Source organism: Ambystoma mexicanum, unplaced genomic scaffold, assembly GCF_040938575.1.
Source record: "Ambystoma mexicanum isolate Mex_15411 unplaced genomic scaffold, UKY_AmexF1_1 Mex_scaf52, whole genome shotgun sequence".
Taxonomy (NCBI): domain Eukaryota; kingdom Metazoa; phylum Chordata; class Amphibia; order Caudata; family Ambystomatidae; genus Ambystoma; species Ambystoma mexicanum.
In genome coordinates, this window is record NW_027182469.1 from 908,277 (window position 1) to 926,919 (window position 18,643).

At 51.0% G+C, this 18,643-nt stretch overlaps 28 non-coding genes across 28 annotated transcripts; all 28 read left to right on the forward strand.

Annotated features, from left to right (window-relative positions):
- Positions 1-293: 293 nt before the first annotated feature.
- Positions 294-364, forward strand: TRNAG-CCC (transfer RNA glycine (anticodon CCC)). The gene has a single exon. It is a non-coding gene; the product is annotated as a tRNA-Gly (tRNA).
- A 555-nt stretch (positions 365-919) lies between these two features.
- On the forward strand, positions 920-990 carry TRNAG-GCC (transfer RNA glycine (anticodon GCC)). The gene has a single exon. It is a non-coding gene; the product is annotated as a tRNA-Gly (tRNA).
- Positions 991-1,976: 986 nt separating this feature from the next.
- TRNAG-GCC (transfer RNA glycine (anticodon GCC)) lies at positions 1,977-2,047 on the forward strand. The gene has a single exon. It is a non-coding gene; the product is annotated as a tRNA-Gly (tRNA).
- A 350-nt stretch (positions 2,048-2,397) lies between these two features.
- TRNAG-CCC (transfer RNA glycine (anticodon CCC)) lies at positions 2,398-2,468 on the forward strand. The gene has a single exon. It is a non-coding gene; the product is annotated as a tRNA-Gly (tRNA).
- Positions 2,469-3,020: 552 nt separating this feature from the next.
- Positions 3,021-3,091, forward strand: TRNAG-GCC (transfer RNA glycine (anticodon GCC)). The gene has a single exon. It is a non-coding gene; the product is annotated as a tRNA-Gly (tRNA).
- Positions 3,092-3,441: 350 nt separating this feature from the next.
- Positions 3,442-3,512, forward strand: TRNAG-CCC (transfer RNA glycine (anticodon CCC)). The gene has a single exon. It is a non-coding gene; the product is annotated as a tRNA-Gly (tRNA).
- A 555-nt stretch (positions 3,513-4,067) lies between these two features.
- TRNAG-GCC (transfer RNA glycine (anticodon GCC)) lies at positions 4,068-4,138 on the forward strand. Its single transcript has one exon. It is a non-coding gene; the product is annotated as a tRNA-Gly (tRNA).
- A 1,399-nt stretch (positions 4,139-5,537) lies between these two features.
- TRNAG-CCC (transfer RNA glycine (anticodon CCC)) lies at positions 5,538-5,608 on the forward strand. Its single transcript has one exon. It is a non-coding gene; the product is annotated as a tRNA-Gly (tRNA).
- A 1,181-nt stretch (positions 5,609-6,789) lies between these two features.
- TRNAG-GCC (transfer RNA glycine (anticodon GCC)) lies at positions 6,790-6,860 on the forward strand. Its single transcript has one exon. It is a non-coding gene; the product is annotated as a tRNA-Gly (tRNA).
- A 350-nt stretch (positions 6,861-7,210) lies between these two features.
- Positions 7,211-7,281, forward strand: TRNAG-CCC (transfer RNA glycine (anticodon CCC)). The gene has a single exon. It is a non-coding gene; the product is annotated as a tRNA-Gly (tRNA).
- Positions 7,282-7,836: 555 nt separating this feature from the next.
- TRNAG-GCC (transfer RNA glycine (anticodon GCC)) lies at positions 7,837-7,907 on the forward strand. Its single transcript has one exon. It is a non-coding gene; the product is annotated as a tRNA-Gly (tRNA).
- Positions 7,908-8,258: 351 nt separating this feature from the next.
- TRNAG-CCC (transfer RNA glycine (anticodon CCC)) lies at positions 8,259-8,329 on the forward strand. Its single transcript has one exon. It is a non-coding gene; the product is annotated as a tRNA-Gly (tRNA).
- A 555-nt stretch (positions 8,330-8,884) lies between these two features.
- Positions 8,885-8,955, forward strand: TRNAG-GCC (transfer RNA glycine (anticodon GCC)). The gene has a single exon. It is a non-coding gene; the product is annotated as a tRNA-Gly (tRNA).
- Positions 8,956-9,306: 351 nt separating this feature from the next.
- Positions 9,307-9,377, forward strand: TRNAG-CCC (transfer RNA glycine (anticodon CCC)). Its single transcript has one exon. It is a non-coding gene; the product is annotated as a tRNA-Gly (tRNA).
- A 555-nt stretch (positions 9,378-9,932) lies between these two features.
- On the forward strand, positions 9,933-10,003 carry TRNAG-GCC (transfer RNA glycine (anticodon GCC)). The gene has a single exon. It is a non-coding gene; the product is annotated as a tRNA-Gly (tRNA).
- A 986-nt stretch (positions 10,004-10,989) lies between these two features.
- On the forward strand, positions 10,990-11,060 carry TRNAG-GCC (transfer RNA glycine (anticodon GCC)). The gene has a single exon. It is a non-coding gene; the product is annotated as a tRNA-Gly (tRNA).
- A 350-nt stretch (positions 11,061-11,410) lies between these two features.
- Positions 11,411-11,481, forward strand: TRNAG-CCC (transfer RNA glycine (anticodon CCC)). Its single transcript has one exon. It is a non-coding gene; the product is annotated as a tRNA-Gly (tRNA).
- A 552-nt stretch (positions 11,482-12,033) lies between these two features.
- TRNAG-GCC (transfer RNA glycine (anticodon GCC)) lies at positions 12,034-12,104 on the forward strand. Its single transcript has one exon. It is a non-coding gene; the product is annotated as a tRNA-Gly (tRNA).
- A 350-nt stretch (positions 12,105-12,454) lies between these two features.
- Positions 12,455-12,525, forward strand: TRNAG-CCC (transfer RNA glycine (anticodon CCC)). Its single transcript has one exon. It is a non-coding gene; the product is annotated as a tRNA-Gly (tRNA).
- Positions 12,526-13,080: 555 nt separating this feature from the next.
- On the forward strand, positions 13,081-13,151 carry TRNAG-GCC (transfer RNA glycine (anticodon GCC)). The gene has a single exon. It is a non-coding gene; the product is annotated as a tRNA-Gly (tRNA).
- A 977-nt stretch (positions 13,152-14,128) lies between these two features.
- TRNAG-GCC (transfer RNA glycine (anticodon GCC)) lies at positions 14,129-14,199 on the forward strand. The gene has a single exon. It is a non-coding gene; the product is annotated as a tRNA-Gly (tRNA).
- Positions 14,200-14,550: 351 nt separating this feature from the next.
- TRNAG-CCC (transfer RNA glycine (anticodon CCC)) lies at positions 14,551-14,621 on the forward strand. Its single transcript has one exon. It is a non-coding gene; the product is annotated as a tRNA-Gly (tRNA).
- A 1,181-nt stretch (positions 14,622-15,802) lies between these two features.
- Positions 15,803-15,873, forward strand: TRNAG-GCC (transfer RNA glycine (anticodon GCC)). Its single transcript has one exon. It is a non-coding gene; the product is annotated as a tRNA-Gly (tRNA).
- A 350-nt stretch (positions 15,874-16,223) lies between these two features.
- TRNAG-CCC (transfer RNA glycine (anticodon CCC)) lies at positions 16,224-16,294 on the forward strand. Its single transcript has one exon. It is a non-coding gene; the product is annotated as a tRNA-Gly (tRNA).
- A 555-nt stretch (positions 16,295-16,849) lies between these two features.
- On the forward strand, positions 16,850-16,920 carry TRNAG-GCC (transfer RNA glycine (anticodon GCC)). The gene has a single exon. It is a non-coding gene; the product is annotated as a tRNA-Gly (tRNA).
- A 351-nt stretch (positions 16,921-17,271) lies between these two features.
- On the forward strand, positions 17,272-17,342 carry TRNAG-CCC (transfer RNA glycine (anticodon CCC)). The gene has a single exon. It is a non-coding gene; the product is annotated as a tRNA-Gly (tRNA).
- A 555-nt stretch (positions 17,343-17,897) lies between these two features.
- On the forward strand, positions 17,898-17,968 carry TRNAG-GCC (transfer RNA glycine (anticodon GCC)). Its single transcript has one exon. It is a non-coding gene; the product is annotated as a tRNA-Gly (tRNA).
- Positions 17,969-18,319: 351 nt separating this feature from the next.
- TRNAG-CCC (transfer RNA glycine (anticodon CCC)) lies at positions 18,320-18,390 on the forward strand. Its single transcript has one exon. It is a non-coding gene; the product is annotated as a tRNA-Gly (tRNA).
- The last annotated feature ends 253 nt before the right edge of the window (positions 18,391-18,643 follow it).

Below are 18,643 nucleotides of genomic sequence, written 5' to 3' on the forward strand. Positions count from 1 at the left end.
CAAACAAAAAAAACAAGCCTTGATTGCCTTGCTTGCCTTATTTCTGCTACTAGCGATCACTCTGCTGATCCCTTTTAGAAGAAGGGGCCGCTGCGCCTTGACTGGAAGCAGGGCAATCTCAGATTATGCAAACAGCTCATAGAGGCCCAGCCCGAGTAGGTGCCAGTCTCACACGTCTGCAAAGGCCTTCAATGAGGCTTTCAGCAGAAGTCAAGAGTTTACGAGTGACCATTCGCATGGAACTGGCAGGTGTGTTAAATCAAGCGCTCTACCGCAGTAATGCTGCTTGTCAGGCATTGGTAGTTCAGTGGTAGAATTCTCGCTTCCCAAGCGGGAGGCCCGGGTTCGATTCCCGGCCAATGCATGGCACTTTTGTAGACGTGTCTCTTGATATTTTAAAAGGCATGGGAAAAGAAAAATGGAAACGGTAGATAAGATGATTGCATTGCTTGTCTGTTTTCTGCGCAAAGAAAGCACTCTGCTGCCCTCTTTTAGCAGAAGATGGAACTGCAGTTTCAACTTAAGGCGGGAAACCTTCTATTATGCAAATAATTCCCAGAAGACCCCAGAAGCCCAGATTGAAAGGGTGTCAGCCTCGTGTGGCTGCAAAGATATCCCCTGAGTCCTGCAGTAGAAGTCTGGCTTTCCTGAGGCACGGTGCTCAGGGAACTGCACTCAGAGTAGCGACCCATACAAAGGCCACCCTCATCTACCAGTGTGCTTGCCTCCGTCCACTTTTCCTGTCTATAGAACCTGGCCGTTCGTGGCCAAGTGAGTGAGAAGGACTGCCAGGGCAGCGCAGCTCCCATTCACCCACCGGAGCTGGCGCCATCCTCATGTCACTGCAGTGCTCTGTTAAATCAGCTGCTCTGGGCTGCAATGGTCCAGAGCACTGTAGCGCCAGTGTGCAGCATGTAAGGCATTGGTGGTTCAGTGGTAGAATTCTCGCCTGCCACGCGGGAGGCCCGGGTTCGATTCCCGGCCAATGCATGAGCGTTTTGCACATGTACCTTTCGTTGACTTTGAAGCATCGTGAAAAGGAAGAGACCGAACAAAAAAACAAGCCTTGATTGCCTTGCTTGCCTTATTTCTGCTACTAGCGATCACTCTGCTGATCCCTTTTAGTAGAAGGGGCCGCTGCGCCTTGACTGGAAGCAGGGCAATCTCAGATTATGCAAACAGCTCATAGAGGCCCAGCCCGAGTAGGTGCCAGTCTCACACGTCTGCAAAGGCCTTCAATGAGGCTTTCAGCAGAAGTCAAGAGTTTACGAGTGACCATTCGCATGGAACTGGCAGGTGTGTTAAATCAAGTGCTCTACCGCAGTAATGCTGCTTGTCAGGCATTGGTAGCTCAGTGGTAGAATTCTCGCTTCCCAAGTGGGAGGCCCGGGTTCGATTCCCGGCCAATGCATGGCACTTTTGTAGACGTGTCTCTTGATATTTTAAAAGGCATGGGAAAAGAAAAATGGAAACGGTAGATAAGATGATTGCATTGCTTGTCTGTTTTCTGCGCAAAGAAAGCACTCTGCTGCCCTCTTTTAGCAGAAGATGGAACGGCAGTTTCAACTTAAGGCGGGAAACCTTCTATTATGCAAATAATTCCCAGAAGACCCCAGAAGCCCAGATTGAAAGGGTGTCAGCCTCGTGTGGCTGCAAAGATATCCCCTGAGTCCTGCGGTAGAAGTCTGGCTTTCCTGAGGCACGGTGCTCAGGGAACTGCACTCAGAGTAGCGACCCATACAAAGGCCACCCTCATCTACCAGTGTGCTTGCCTCTGTCCACTTTTCCTGTCTATAGAACCTGGCCGTTCGTGGCCGTTCGTGGCCAAGTGAGTGAGAAGGACTGCCAGGGCAGCGCAGCTCCCATTCACCCACCGGAGCTGGCGCCATCCTCATGTCACTGCAGTGCTCTGTTAAATCAGCTGCTCTGGGCTGCAATGGTCCAGAGCACTGTAGCGCCAGTGTACAGCATGTAAGGCATTGGTGGTTCAGTGGTAGAATTCTCGCCTGCCACGCGGGAGGCCCGGGTTCGATTCCCGGCCAATGCATGAGCGTTTTGCACATGTACCTTTCGTTGACTTTGAAGCATCGTGAAAAGGAAGAGACCGAACAAAAAAACAAGCCTTGATTGCCTTGCTTGCCTTATTTCTGCTACTAGCGATCACTCTGCTGATCCCTTTTAGTAGAAGGGGCCGCTGCGCCTTGACTGGAAGCAGGGCAATCTCAGATTATGCAAAACGCTCATAGAGGCCCAGCCCGAGTAGGTGCCAGTCTCACACGTCTGCAAAGGCCTTCAATGAGGCTTTCAGCAGAAGTCAAGAGTTTACGAGTGACCATTCGCATGGAACTGGCAGGTGTGTTAAATCAAGTGCTCTACCGCAGTAATGTTGCTTGTCAGGCATTGGTAGTTCAGTGGTAGAATTCTCGCTTCCCAAGCGGGAGGCCCGGGTTCGATTCCCGGCCAATGCATGGCACTTTTGTAGACGTGTCTCTTGATATTTTAAAAGGCATGGGAAAAGAAAAATGGAAACGGTAGATAAGATGATTGCATTGCTTGTCTGTTTTCTGCGCAAAGAAAGCACTCTGCTGCCCTCTTTTAGCAGAAGATGGAACGGCAGTTTCAATTTAAGGCGGGAAACCTATTATGCAAATAATTCCCAGAAGACCCCAGAAGCCCAGATTGAAAGGGTGTCAGCCTCGTGTGGCTGCAAAGATATCCCCTGAGTCCTGCGGTAGAAGTCTGGCTTTCCTGAGGCACGGTGCTCAGGGAACTGCACTCAGAGTAGCGACCCATACAAAGGCCACCCTCATCTACCAGTGTGCTTGCCTCTGTCCACTTTTCCTGTCTATAGAACCTGGCCGTTCGTGGCCAAGTGAGTGAGAAGGACTGCCAGGGCAGCGCAGCTCCCATTCACCCACCGGAGCTGGCGCCATCCTCATGTCACTGCAGTGCTCTGTTAAATCAGCTGCTCTGGGCTGCAATGGTCCAGAGCACTGTAGCGCCAGTGTGCAGCATGTAAGGCATTGGTGGTTCAGTGGTAGAATTCTCGCCTGCCACGCGGGAGGCCCGGGTTCGATTCCCGGCCAATGCATGAGCGTTTTGCACATGTACCTTTCGTTGACTTTGAAGCATCGTGAAAAGGAAGAGACCGAACAAAAAAACAAGCCTTGATTGCCTTGCTTGCCTTATTTCTGCTACTAGCGATCACTCTGCTGATCCCTTTTAGTAGAAGGGGCCGCTGCGCCTTGACTGGAAGCAGGGCAATCTCAGATTATGCAAACAGCTCATAGAGGCCCAGCCCAAGTAGGTGCCAGTCTCACACGTCTGCAAAGGCCTTCAATGAGGCTTTCAGCAGAAGTCAAGAGTTTACGAGTGACCATTCGCATGGAACTGGCAGGTGTGTTAAATCAAGTGCTCTACCGCAGTATTGCTGCTTGTCAGGCATTGGTAGCTCAGTGGTAGAATTCTCGCTTCCCAAGCGGGAGGCCCGGGTTCGATTCCCGGCCAATGCATGGCACTTTTGTAGACGTGTCTCTTGATATTTTAAAAGGCATGGGAAAAGAAAAATGGAAACGGTAGATAAGATGATTGCATTGCTTGTCTGTTTTCTGCGCAAAGAAAGCACTCTGCTGCCCTCTTTTAGCAGAAGATGGAACTGCAGTTTCAACTTAAGGCGGGAAACCTTCTATTATGCAAATAATTCCCAGAAGACCCCAGAAGCCCAGATTGAAAGGGTGTCAGCCTCGTGTGGCTGCAAAGATATCCCCTGAGTCCTGCAGTAGAAGTCTGGCTTTCCTGAGGCACGGTGCTCAGGGAACTGCACTCAGAGTAGCGACCCATACAAAGTCCACCCTCATCTACCAGTGTGCTTGCCTCTGTCCACTTTTCCTGTCTATAGAACCTGGCCGTTCGTGGCCAAGTGAGTGAGAAGGACTGCCAGGGCAGCGCAGCTCCCATTCACCCACCGGAGCTGGCGCCATCCTCATGTCACTGCAGTGCTCTGTTAAATCAGCTGCTCTGGGCTGTAATGGTCCAGAGCACTGTAGCGCCAGTGTGCAGCATGTAAGGCATTGGTGGTTCAGTGGTAGAATTCTCGCCTGCCACGCGGGAGGCCCGGGTTCGATTCCCGGCCAATGCATGAGCGTTTTGCACATGTACCTTTCATTGACTTTGAAGCATCGTGAAAAGGAAGAGACCAAACAAAAAAAACAAGCCTTGATTGCCTTGCTTGCCTTATTTCTGCTACTAGCGATCACTCTGCTGATCCCTTTTAGTAGAAGGGGCCGCTGCGCCTTGACTGGAAGCAGGGCAATCTCAGATTATGCAAACAGCTCATAGAGGCCCAGCCCGAGTAGGTGCCAGTCTCACACGTCTGCAAAGGCCTTCAATGAGGCTTTCAGCAGAAGTCAAGAGTTTACGAGTGACCATTCGCATGGAACTGGCATGTGTGTTAAATCAAGCGCTCTACGGCAGTAATGCTGCTTGTCAAGCATTGGTAGTTCAGTGGTAGAATTCTCGCTTCCCAAGGGGGAGGCCCGGGTTCGATTCCCGGCCAATGCATGGCGCTTTTGTAGACGTGTCTCTTGATATTTTAAAAGGCATGGGAAAAGAAAAATGGAAACGGTAGATAAGATGATTGCATTGCTTGTCTGTTTTCTGCGCAAAGAAAGCACTCTGCTGCCCTCTTTTAGCAGAAGATGGAACTGCAGTTTCAACTTAAGGCGGGAAACCTTCTATTATGCAAATAATTCCCAGAAGACCCCAGAAGCCCAGATTGAAAGGGTGTCAGCCTCGTGTGGCTGCAAAGATATCCCCTGAGTCCTGCGGTAGAAGTCTGGCTTTCCTGAGGCACGGTGCTCAGGGAACTGCACTCAGAGTAGCGACCCATACAAAGGCCACCCTCATCTACCAGTGTGCTTGCCTCTGTCGACTTTTCCTGTCTATAGAACCTGGCCGTTCGTGGCCAAGTGAGTGAGAAGGACTGCCAGGGCAGCGCAGCTCCCATTCACCCACCGGAGCTGGCGCCATCCTCATGTCACTGCAGTGCTCTGTTAAATCAGCTGCTCTGGGCTGAAATGGTCCAGAGCACTGTACCGCCAGTGTGCAGCATGTAAGGCATTGGTGGTTCAGTGGTAGAATTCTCGCCTGCCGCGCGGGAGGCCCAGGTTCGATTCCCAGCCAATGCATGAGCGTTTTGCACATGTACCTTTCGTTGACTTTGAAGCATCGTGAAAAGGAAGAGACCAAACAAAAAAAACAAGCCTTGATTGCCTTGCTTGCCTTATTTCTGCTACTAGCGATCACTCTGCTGATCCCTTTTAGAAGAAGGGGCCGCTGCGCCTTGACTGGAAGCAGGGCAATCTCAGATTATGCAAACAGCTCATAGAGGCCCAGCCCGAGTAGGTGCCAGTCTCACACGTCTGCAAATGCCTTCAATGAGGCTTTCAGCAGAAGTCAAGAGTTTACGAGTGACCATTCGCATGGAACTGGCAGGTGTGTTAAATCAAGCGCTCTACCGCAGTAATGCTGCTTGTCAGGCATTGGTAGTTCAGTGGTAGAATTCTCGCTTCCCAAGCGGGAGGCCCGGGTTCGATTCCCGGCCAATGCATGGCACTTTTGTAGACGTGTCTCTTGATATTTTAAAAGGCATGGGAAAAGAAAAATGGAAACGGTAGATAAGATGATTGCATTGCTTGTCTGTTTTCTGCGCAAAGAAAGCACTCTGCTGCCCTCTTTTAGCAGAAGATGGAACTGCAGTTTCAACTTAAGGCGGGAAACCTTCTATTATGCAAATAATTCCCAGAAGACCCCAGAAGCCCAGATTGAAAGGGTGTCAGCCTCGTGTGGCTGCAAAGATATCCCCTGAGTCCTGCGGTAGAAGTCTGGCTTTCCTGAGGCACGGTGCTCAGGGAACTGCACTCAGAGTAGCGACCCATACAAAGGCCACCCTCATCTACCAGTGTGCTTGCCTCTGTCCACTTTTCCTGTCTATAGAACCTGGCCGTTCGTGGCCAAGTGAGTGAGAAGGACTGCCAGGGCAGCGCAGCTCCCATTCACCCACCGGAGCTGGCGCCATCCTCATGTCACTGCAGTGCTCTGTTAAATCAGCTGCTCTGGCCTGCAATGGTCCAGAGCACTGTAGCGCCAGTGTGCAGCATGTAAGGCATTGGTGGTTCAGTGGTAGAATTCTCGCCTGCCACGCGGGAGGCCCGGGTTTGATTCCCGGCCAATGCATGGCACTTTTGTAGACGTGTCTCTTGATATTTTAAAAGGCATGGGAAAAGAAAAATGGAAACGGTAGATAAGATGATTGCATTGCTTGTCTGTTTTCTGCGCAAAGAAAGCACTCTGCTGCCCTCTTTTAGCAGAAGATGGAACTGCAGTTTCAACTTAAGGCGGGAAACCTTCTATTATGCAAATAATTCCCAGAAGACCCCAGAAGCCCAGATTGAAAGGGTGTCAGCCTCGTGTGGCTGCAAAGATATCCCCTGAGTCCTGCAGTAGAAGTCTGGCTTTCCTGAGGCACGGTGCTCAGGGAACTGCACTCAGAGTAGCGACCCATACAAAGTCCACCCTCATCTACCAGTGTGCTTGCCTCTGTCCACTTTTCCTGTCTATAGAACCTGGCCGTTCGTGGCCAAGTGAGTGAGAAGGACTGCCAGGGCAGCGCAGCTCCCATTCACCCACCGGAGCTGGCGCCATCCTCATGTCACTGCAGTGCTCTGTTAAATCAGCTGCTCTGGGCTGTAATGGTCCAGAGCACTGTAGCGCCAGTGTGCAGCATGTAAGGCATTGGTGGTTCAGTGGTAGAATTCTCGCCTGCCACGCGGGAGGCCCGGGTTCGATTCCCGGCCAATGCATGAGCGTTTTGCACATGTACCTTTCATTGACTTTGAAGCATCGTGAAAAGGAAGAGACCAAACAAAAAAACAAGCCTTGATTGCCTTGCTTGCCTTATTTCTGCTACTAGCGATCACTCTGCTGATCCCTTTTAGTAGAAGGGGCCGCTGCGCCTTGACTGGAAGCAGGGCAATCTCAGATTATGCAAACAGCTCATAGAGGCCCAGCCCGAGTAGGTGCCAGTCTCACACGTCTGCAAAGGCCTTCAATGAGGCTTGCAGCAGAAGTCAAGAGTTTACGAGTGACCATTCGCATGGAACTGGCATGTGTGTTAAATCAAGCGCTCTACGGCAGTAATGCTGCTTGTCAAGCATTGGTAGTTCAGTGGTAGAATTCTCGCTTCCCAAGCGGGAGGCCCGGGTTCGATTCCCGGCCAATGCATGGCACTTTTGTAGACGTGTCTCTTGATATTTTAAAAGGCATGGGAAAAGAAAAATGGAAACGGTAGATAAGATGATTGCATTGCTTGTCTGTTTTCTGCGCAAAGAAAGCACTCTGCTGCCCTCTTTTAGCAGAAGATGGAACTGCAGTTTCAACTTAAGGCGGGAAACCTTCTATTATGCAAATAATTCCCAGAAGACCCCAGAAGCCCAGATTGAAAGGGTGTCAGCCTCGTGTGGCTGCAAAGATATCCCCTGAGTCCTGCGGTAGAAGTCTGGCTTTCCTGAGGCACGGTGCTCAGGGAACTGCACTCAGAGTAGCGACCCATACAAAGGCCACCCTCATCTACCAGTGTGCTTGCCTCTGTCGACTTTTCCTGTCTATAGAACCTGGCCGTTCGTGGCCAAGTGAGTGAGAAGGACTGCCAGGGCAGCGCAGCTCCCATTCACCCACCGGAGCTGGCGCCATCCTCATGTCACTGCAGTGCTCTGTTAAATCAGCTGCTCTGGGCTGAAATGGTCCAGAGCACTGTAGCGCCAGTGTGCAGCATGTAAGGCATTGGTGGTTCAGTGGTAGAATTCTCGCCTGCCACGCGGGAGGCCCGGGTTCGATTCCCGGCCAATGCATGAGCGTTTTGCACATGTACCTTTCGTTGACTTTGAAGCATCGTGAAAAGGAAGAGACCAAACAAAAAAAACAAGCCTTGATTGCCTTGCTTGCCTTATTTCTGCTACTAGCGATCACTCTGCTGATCCCTTTTAGTAGAAGGGGCCGCTGCGCCTTGACTGGAAGCAGGGCAATCTCAGATTATGCAAACAGCTCATAGAGGCCCAGCCCGAGTAGGTGCCAGTCTCACACGTCTGCAAAGGCCTTCAATGAGGCTTTCAGCAGAAGTCAAGAGTTTACGAGTGACCATTCGCATGGAACTGGCAGGTGTGTTAAATCAAGCGCTCTACCGCAGTAATGCTCCTTGTCAAGCATTGGTAGTTCAGTGGTAAAATTCTCGCTTCCCAAGCGGGAGGCCCGGGTTCGATTCCCGGCCAATGCATGGCACTTTTGTAGACGTGTCTCTTGATATTTTAAAAGGCATGGGAAAAGAAAAATGGAAACGGTAGATAAGATGATTGCATTGCTTGTCTGTTTTCTGCGCAAAGAAAGCACTCTGCTGCCCTCTTTTAGCAGAAGATGGAACTGCAGTTTCAACTTAAGGCGGGAAACCTTCTATTATGCAAATAATTCCCAGAAGACCCCAGAAGCCCAGATTGAAAGGGTGTCAGCCTCGTGTGGCTGCAAAGATATCCCCTGAGTCCTGCGGTAGAAGTCTGGCTTTCCTGAGGCACGGTGCTCAGGGAACTGCACTCAGAGTAGCGACCCATACAAAGGCCACCCTCATCTACCAGTGTGCTTGCCTCTGTCGACTTTTCCTGTCTATAGAACCTGGCCGTTCGTGGCCAAGTGAGTGAGAAGGACTGCCAGGGCAGCGCAGCTCCCATTCACCCACCGGAGCTGGCGCCATCCTCATGTCACTGCAGTGCTCTGTTAAATCAGCTGCTCTGGGCTGAAATGGTCCAGAGCACTGTAGCGCCAGTGTGCAGCATGTAAGGCATTGGTGGTTCAGTGGTAGAATTCTCGCCTGCCACGCGGGAGGCCCGGGTTCGATTCCCGGCCAATGCATGAGCGTTTTGCACATGTACCTTTCGTTGACTTTGAAGCATCGTGAAAAGGAAGAGACCAAACAAAAAAAACAAGCCTTGATTGCCTTGCTTGCCTTATTTCTGCTACTAGCGATCACTCTGCTGATCCCTTTTAGAAGAAGGGGCCGCTGCGCCTTGACTGGAAGCAGGGCAATCTCAGATTATGCAAACAGCTCATAGAGGCCCAGCCCGAGTAGGTGCCAGTCTCACACGTCTGCAAAGGCCTTCAATGAGGCTTTCAGCAGAAGTCAAGAGTTTACGAGTGACCATTCGCATGGAACTGGCAGGTGTGTTAAATCAAGCGCTCTACCGCAGTAATGCTGCTTGTCAGGCATTGGTAGTTCAGTGGTAGAATTCTCGCTTCCCAAGCGGGAGGCCCGGGTTCGATTCCCGGCCAATGCATGGCACTTTTGTAGACGTGTCTCTTGATATTTTAAAAGGCATGGGAAAAGAAAAATGGAAACGGTAGATAAGATGATTGCATTGCTTGTCTGTTTTCTGCGCAAAGAAAGCACTCTGCTGCCCTCTTTTAGCAGAAGATGGAACTGCAGTTTCAACTTAAGGCGGGAAACCTTCTATTATGCAAATAATTCCCAGAAGACCCCAGAAGCCCAGATTGAAAGGGTGTCAGCCTCGTGTGGCTGCAAAGATATCCCCTGAGTCCTGCAGTAGAAGTCTGGCTTTCCTGAGGCACGGTGCTCAGGGAACTGCACTCAGAGTAGCGACCCATACAAAGGCCACCCTCATCTACCAGTGTGCTTGCCTCCGTCCACTTTTCCTGTCTATAGAACCTGGCCGTTCGTGGCCAAGTGAGTGAGAAGGACTGCCAGGGCAGCGCAGCTCCCATTCACCCACCGGAGCTGGCGCCATCCTCATGTCACTGCAGTGCTCTGTTAAATCAGCTGCTCTGGGCTGCAATGGTCCAGAGCACTGTAGCGCCAGTGTGCAGCATGTAAGGCATTGGTGGTTCAGTGGTAGAATTCTCGCCTGCCACGCGGGAGGCCCGGGTTCGATTCCCGGCCAATGCATGAGCGTTTTGCACATGTACCTTTCGTTGACTTTGAAGCATCGTGAAAAGGAAGAGACCGAACAAAAAAACAAGCCTTGATTGCCTTGCTTGCCTTATTTCTGCTACTAGCGATCACTCTGCTGATCCCTTTTAGTAGAAGGGGCCGCTGCGCCTTGACTGGAAGCAGGGCAATCTCAGATTATGCAAACAGCTCATAGAGGCCCAGCCCGAGTAGGTGCCAGTCTCACACGTCTGCAAAGGCCTTCAATGAGGCTTTCAGCAGAAGTCAAGAGTTTACGAGTGACCATTCGCATGGAACTGGCAGGTGTGTTAAATCAAGTGCTCTACCGCAGTAATGCTGCTTGTCAGGCATTGGTAGCTCAGTGGTAGAATTCTCGCTTCCCAAGTGGGAGGCCCGGGTTCGATTCCCGGCCAATGCATGGCACTTTTGTAGACGTGTCTCTTGATATTTTAAAAGGCATGGGAAAAGAAAAATGGAAACGGTAGATAAGATGATTGCATTGCTTGTCTGTTTTCTGCGCAAAGAAAGCACTCTGCTGCCCTCTTTTAGCAGAAGATGGAACGGCAGTTTCAACTTAAGGCGGGAAACCTTCTATTATGCAAATAATTCCCAGAAGACCCCAGAAGCCCAGATTGAAAGGGTGTCAGCCTCGTGTGGCTGCAAAGATATCCCCTGAGTCCTGCGGTAGAAGTCTGGCTTTCCTGAGGCACGGTGCTCAGGGAACTGCACTCAGAGTAGCGACCCATACAAAGGCCACCCTCATCTACCAGTGTGCTTGCCTCTGTCCACTTTTCCTGTCTATAGAACCTGGCCGTTCGTGGCCGTTCGTGGCCAAGTGAGTGAGAAGGACTGCCAGGGCAGCGCAGCTCCCATTCACCCACCGGAGCTGGCGCCATCCTCATGTCACTGCAGTGCTCTGTTAAATCAGCTGCTCTGGGCTGCAATGGTCCAGAGCACTGTAGCGCCAGTGTACAGCATGTAAGGCATTGGTGGTTCAGTGGTAGAATTCTCGCCTGCCACGCGGGAGGCCCGGGTTCGATTCCCGGCCAATGCATGAGCGTTTTGCACATGTACCTTTCGTTGACTTTGAAGCATCGTGAAAAGGAAGAGACCGAACAAAAAAACAAGCCTTGATTGCCTTGCTTGCCTTATTTCTGCTACTAGCGATCACTCTGCTGATCCCTTTTAGTAGAAGGGGCCGCTGCGCCTTGACTGGAAGCAGGGCAATCTCAGATTATGCAAAACGCTCATAGAGGCCCAGCCCGAGTAGGTGCCAGTCTCACACGTCTGCAAAGGCCTTCAATGAGGCTTTCAGCAGAAGTCAAGAGTTTACGAGTGACCATTCGCATGGAACTGGCAGGTGTGTTAAATCAAGTGCTCTACCGCAGTAATGCTGCTTGTCAGGCATTGGTAGTTCAGTGGTAGAATTCTCGCTTCCCAAGCGGGAGGCCCGGGTTCGATTCCCGGCCAATGCATGGCACTTTTGTAGACGTGTCTCTTGATATTTTAAAAGGCATGGGAAAAGAAAAATGGAAACGGTAGATAAGATGATTGCATTGCTTGTCTGTTTTCTGCGCAAAGAAAGCACTCTGCTGCCCTCTTTTAGCAGAAGATGGAACGGCAGTTTCAATTTAAGGCGGGAAACCTATTATGCAAATAATTCCCAGAAGACCCCAGAAGCCCAGATTGAAAGGGTGTCAGCCTCGTGTGGCTGCAAAGATATCCCCTGAGTCCTGCGGTAGAAGTCTGGCTTTCCTGAGGCACGGTGCTCAGGGAACTGCACTCAGAGTAGCGACCCATACAAAGGCCACCCTCATCTACCAGTGTGCTTGCCTCTGTCCACTTTTCCTGTCTATAGAACCTGGCCGTTCGTGGCCAAGTGAGTGAGAAGGACTGCCAGGGCAGCGCAGCTCCCATTCACCCACCGGAGCTGGCGCCATCCTCATGTCACTGCAGTGCTCTGTTAAATCAGCTGCTCTGGGCTGCAATGGTCCAGAGCACTGTAGCGCCAGTGTGCAGCATGTAAGGCATTGGTGGTTCAGTGGTAGAATTCTCGCCTGCCACGCGGGAGGCCCGGGTTCGATTCCCGGCCAATGCATGAGCGTTTTGCACATGTACCTTTCGTTGACTTTGAAGCATCGTGAAAAGGAAGAGACCGAACAAAAAAACAAGCCTTGATTGCCTTGCTTGCCTTATTTCTGCTACTAGCGATCACTCTGCTGATCCCTTTTAGTAGAAGGGGCCGCTGCGCCTTGACTGGAAGCAGGGCAATCTCAGATTATGCAAACAGCTCATAGAGGCCCAGCCCAAGTAGGTGCCAGTCTCACACGTCTGCAAAGGCCTTCAATGAGGCTTTCAGCAGAAGTCAAGAGTTTACGAGTGACCATTCGCATGGAACTGGCAGGTGTGTTAAATCAAGTGCTCTACCGCAGTATTGCTGCTTGTCAGGCATTGGTAGCTCAGTGGTAGAATTCTCGCTTCCCAAGCGGGAGGCCCGGGTTCGATTCCCGGCCAATGCATGGCACTTTTGTAGACGTGTCTCTTGATATTTTAAAAGGCATGGGAAAAGAAAAATGGAAACGGTAGATAAGATGATTGCATTGCTTGTCTGTTTTCTGCGCAAAGAAAGCACTCTGCTGCCCTCTTTTAGCAGAAGATGGAACTGCAGTTTCAACTTAAGGCGGGAAACCTTCTATTATGCAAATAATTCCCAGAAGACCCCAGAAGCCCAGATTGAAAGGGTGTCAGCCTCGTGTGGCTGCAAAGATATCCCCTGAGTCCTGCAGTAGAAGTCTGGCTTTCCTGAGGCACGGTGCTCAGGGAACTGCACTCAGAGTAGCGACCCATACAAAGTCCACCCTCATCTACCAGTGTGCTTGCCTCTGTCCACTTTTCCTGTCTATAGAACCTGGCCGTTCGTGGCCAAGTGAGTGAGAAGGACTGCCAGGGCAGCGCAGCTCCCATTCACCCACCGGAGCTGGCGCCATCCTCATGTCACTGCAGTGCTCTGTTAAATCAGCTGCTCTGGGCTGTAATGGTCCAGAGCACTGTAGCGCCAGTGTGCAGCATGTAAGGCATTGGTGGTTCAGTGGTAGAATTCTCGCCTGCCACGCGGGAGGCCCGGGTTCGATTCCCGGCCAATGCATGAGCGTTTTGCACATGTACCTTTCATTGACTTTGAAGCATCGTGAAAAGGAAGAGACCAAACAAAAAAAACAAGCCTTGATTGCCTTGCTTGCCTTATTTCTGCTACTAGCGATCACTCTGCTGATCCCTTTTAGTAGAAGGGGCCGCTGCGCCTTGACTGGAAGCAGGGCAATCTCAGATTATGCAAACAGCTCATAGAGGCCCAGCCCGAGTAGGTGCCAGTCTCACACGTCTGCAAAGGCCTTCAATGAGGCTTTCAGCAGAAGTCAAGAGTTTACGAGTGACCATTCGCATGGAACTGGCATGTGTGTTAAATCAAGCGCTCTACGGCAGTAATGCTGCTTGTCAAGCATTGGTAGTTCAGTGGTAGAATTCTCGCTTCCCAAGGGGGAGGCCCGGGTTCGATTCCCGGCCAATGCATGGCGCTTTTGTAGACGTGTCTCTTGATATTTTAAAAGGCATGGGAAAAGAAAAATGGAAACGGTAGATAAGATGATTGCATTGCTTGTCTGTTTTCTGCGCAAAGAAAGCACTCTGCTGCCCTCTTTTAGCAGAAGATGGAACTGCAGTTTCAACTTAAGGCGGGAAACCTTCTATTATGCAAATAATTCCCAGAAGACCCCAGAAGCCCAGATTGAAAGGGTGTCAGCCTCGTGTGGCTGCAAAGATATCCCCTGAGTCCTGCGGTAGAAGTCTGGCTTTCCTGAGGCACGGTGCTCAGGGAACTGCACTCAGAGTAGCGACCCATACAAAGGCCACCCTCATCTACCAGTGTGCTTGCCTCTGTCGACTTTTCCTGTCTATAGAACCTGGCCGTTCGTGGCCAAGTGAGTGAGAAGGACTGCCAGGGCAGCGCAGCTCCCATTCACCCACCGGAGCTGGCGCCATCCTCATGTCACTGCAGTGCTCTGTTAAATCAGCTGCTCTGGGCTGAAATGGTCCAGAGCACTGTAGCGCCAGTGTGCAGCATGTAAGGCATTGGTGGTTCAGTGGTAGAATTCTCGCCTGCCACGCGGGAGGCCCGGGTTCGATTCCCGGCCAATGCATGAGCGTTTTGCACATGTACCTTTCGTTGACTTTGAAGCATCGTGAAAAGGAAGAGACCAAACAAAAAAAACAAGCCTTGATTGCCTTGCTTGCCTTATTTCTGCTACTAGCGATCACTCTGCTGATCCCTTTTAGAAGAAGGGGCCGCTGCGCCTTGACTGGAAGCAGGGCAATCTCAGATTATGCAAACAGCTCATAGAGGCCCAGCCCGAGTAGGTGCCAGTCTCACACGTCTGCAAAGGCCTTCAATGAGGCTTTCAGCAGAAGTCAAGAGTTTACGAGTGACCATTCGCATGGAACTGGCAGGTGTGTTAAATCAAGCGCTCTACCGCAGTAATGCTGCTTGTCAGGCATTGGTAGTTCAGTGGTAGAATTCTCGCTTCCCAAGCGGGAGGCCCGGGTTCGATTCCCGGCCAATGCATGGCACTTTTGTAGACGTGTCTCTTGATATTTTAAAAGGCATGGGAAAAGAAAAATGGAAACGGTAGATAAGATGATTGCATTGCTTGTCTGTTTTCTGCGCAAAGAAAGCACTCTGCTGCCCTCTTTTAGCAGAAGATGGAACTGCAGTTTCAACTTAAGGCGGGAAACCTTCTATTATGCAAATAATTCCCAGAAGACCCCAGAAGCCCAGATTGAAAGGGTGTCAGCCTCGTGTGGCTGCAAAGATATCCCCTGAGTCCTGCGGTAGAAGTCTGGCTTTCCTGAGGCACGGTGCTCAGGGAACTGCACTCAGAGTAGCGACCCATACAAAGGCCACCCTCATCTACCAGTGTGCTTGCCTCTGTCCACTTTTCCTGTCTATAGAACCTGGCCGTTCGTGGCCAAGTGAGTGAGAAGGACTGCCAGGGCAGCGCAGCTCCCATTCACCCACCGGAGCTGGCGCCATCCTCATGTCACTGCAGTGCTCTGTTAAATCAGCTGCTCTGGCCTGCAATGGTCCAGAGCACTGTAGCGCCAGTGTGCAGCATGTAAGGCATTGGTGGTTCAGTGGTAGAATTCTCGCCTGCCACGCGGGAGGCCCGGGTTTGATTCCCGGCCAATGCATGGCACTTTTGTAGACGTGTCTCTTGATATTTTAAAAGGCATGGGAAAAGAAAAATGGAAACGGTAGATAAGATGATTGCATTGCTTGTCTGTTTTCTGCGCAAAGAAAGCACTCTGCTGCCCTCTTTTAGCAGAAGATGGAACTGCAGTTTCAACTTAAGGCGGGAAACCTTCTATTATGCAAATAATTCCCAGAAGACCCCAGAAGCCCAGATTGAAAGGGTGTCAGCCTCGTGTGGCTGCAAAGATATCCCCTGAGTCCTGCAGTAGAAGTCTGGCTTTCCTGAGGCACGGTGCTCAGGGAACTGCACTCAGAGTAGCGACCCATACAAAGTCCACCCTCATCTACCAGTGTGCTTGCCTCTGTCCACTTTTCCTGTCTATAGAACCTGGCCGTTCGTGGCCAAGTGAGTGAGAAGGACTGCCAGGGCAGCGCAGCTCCCATTCACCCACCGGAGCTGGCGCCATCCTCATGTCACTGCAGTGCTCTGTTAAATCAGCTGCTCTGGGCTGTAATGGTCCAGAGCACTGTAGCGCCAGTGTGCAGCATGTAAGGCATTGGTGGTTCAGTGGTAGAATTCTCGCCTGCCACGCGGGAGGCCCGGGTTCGATTCCCGGCCAATGCATGAGCGTTTTGCACATGTACCTTTCATTGACTTTGAAGCATCGTGAAAAGGAAGAGACCAAACAAAAAAACAAGCCTTGATTGCCTTGCTTGCCTTATTTCTGCTACTAGCGATCACTCTGCTGATCCCTTTTAGTAGAAGGGGCCGCTGCGCCTTGACTGGAAGCAGGGCAATCTCAGATTATGCAAACAGCTCATAGAGGCCCAGCCCGAGTAGGTGCCAGTCTCACACGTCTGCAAAGGCCTTCAATGAGGCTTGCAGCAGAAGTCAAGAGTTTACGAGTGACCATTCGCATGGAACTGGCATGTGTGTTAAATCAAGCGCTCTACGGCAGTAATGCTGCTTGTCAAGCATTGGTAGTTCAGTGGTAGAATTCTCGCTTCCCAAGCGGGAGGCCCGGGTTCGATTCCCGGCCAATGCATGGCACTTTTGTAGACGTGTCTCTTGATATTTTAAAAGGCATGGGAAAAGAAAAATGGAAACGGTAGATAAGATGATTGCATTGCTTGTCTGTTTTCTGCGCAAAGAAAGCACTCTGCTGCCCTCTTTTAGCAGAAGATGGAACTGCAGTTTCAACTTAAGGCGGGAAACCTTCTATTATGCAAATAATTCCCAGAAGACCCCAGAAGCCCAGATTGAAAGGGTGTCAGCCTCGTGTGGCTGCAAAGATATCCCCTGAGTCCTGCGGTAGAAGTCTGGCTTTCCTGAGGCACGGTGCTCAGGGAACTGCACTCAGAGTAGCGACCCATACAAAGGCCACCCTCATCTACCAGTGTGCTTGCCTCTGTCGACTTTTCCTGTCTATAGAACCTGGCCGTTCGTGGCCAAGTGAGTGAGAAGGACTGCCAGGGCAGCGCAGCTCCCATTCACCCACCGGAGCTGGCGCCATCCTCATGTCACTGCAGTGCTCTGTTAAATCAGCTGCTCTGGGCTGAAATGGTCCAGAGCACTGTAGCGCCAGTGTGCAGCATGTAAGGCATTGGTGGTTCAGTGGTAGAATTCTCGCCTGCCACGCGGGAGGCCCGGGTTCGATTCCCGGCCAATGCATGAGCGTTTTGCACATGTACCTTTCGTTGACTTTGAAGCATCGTGAAAAGGAAGAGACCAAACAAAAAAAACAAGCCTTGATTGCCTTGCTTGCCTTATTTCTGCTACTAGCGATCACTCTGCTGATCCCTTTTAGTAGAAGGGGCCGCTGCGCCTTGACTGGAAGCAGGGCAATCTCAGATTATGCAAACAGCTCATAGAGGCCCAGCCCGAGTAGGTGCCAGTCTCACACGTCTGCAAAGGCCTTCAATGAGGCTTTCAGCAGAAGTCAAGAGTTTACGAGTGACCATTCGCATGGAACTGGCAGGTGTGTTAAATCAAGCGCTCTACCGCAGTAATGCTCCTTGTCAAGCATTGGTAGTTCAGTGGTAAAATTCTCGCTTCCCAAGCGGGAGGCCCGGGTTCGATTCCCGGCCAATGCATGGCACTTTTGTAGACGTGTCTCTTGATATTTTAAAAGGCATGGGAAAAGAAAAATGGAAACGGTAGATAAGATGATTGCATTGCTTGTCTGTTTTCTGCGCAAAGAAAGCACTCTGCTGCCCTCTTTTAGCAGAAGATGGAACTGCAGTTTCAACTTAAGGCGGGAAACCTTCTATTATGCAAATAATTCCCAGAAGACCCCAGAAGCCCAGATTGAAAGGGTGTCAGCCTCGTGTGGCTGCAAAGATATCCCCTGAGTCCTGCGGTAGAAGTCTGGCTTTCCTGAGGCACGGTGCTCAGGGAACTGCACTCAGAGTAGCGACCCATACAAAGGCCACCCTCATCTACCAGTGTGCTTGCCTCTGTCGACTTTTCCTGTCTATAGAACCTGGCCGTTCGTGGCCAAGTGAGTGAGAAGGACTGCCAGGGCAGCGCAGCTCCCATTCACCCACCGGAGCTGGCGCCATCCTCATGTCACTGCAGTGCTCTGTTAAATCAGCTGCTCTGGGCTGAAATGGTCCAGAGCACTGTAGCGCCAGTGTGCAGCATGTAAGGCATTGGTGGTTCAGTGGTAGAATTCTCGCCTGCCACGCGGGAGGCCCGGGTTCGATTCCCGGCCAATGCATGAGCGTTTTGCACATGTACCTTTCGTTGACTTTGAAGCATCGTGAAAAGGAAGAGACCAAACAAAAAAAACAAGCCTTGATTGCCTTGCTTGCCTTATTTCTGCTACTAGCGATCACTCTGCTGATCCCTTTTAGAAGAAGGGGCCGCTGCGCCTTGACTGGAAGCAGGGCAATCTCAGATTATGCAAACAGCTCATAGAGGCCCAGCCCGAGTAGGTGCCAGTCTCACACGTCTGCAAAGGCCTTCAATGAGGCTTTCAGCAGAAGTCAAGAGTTTACGAGTGACCATTCGCATGGAACTGGCAGGTGTGTTAAATCAAGCGCTCTACCGCAGTAATGCAGCTTGTCAGGCATTGGTAGTTCAGTGGTAGAATTCTCGCTTCCCAAGCGGGAGGCCCGGGTTCGATTCCCGGCCAATGCATGGCACTTTTGTAGACGTGTCTCTTGATATTTTAAAAGGCATGGGAAAAGAAAAATGGAAACGGTAGATAAGATGATTGCATTGCTTGTCTGTTTTCTGCGCAAAGAAAGCACTCTGCTGCCCTCTTTTAGCAGAAGATGGAACGGCAGTTTCAACTTAAGGCGGGAAACCTTCTATTATGCAAATAATTCCCAGAAGACCCCAGAAGCCCAGATTGAAAGGGTGTCAGCCTCGTGTGGCTGCAAAGATATCC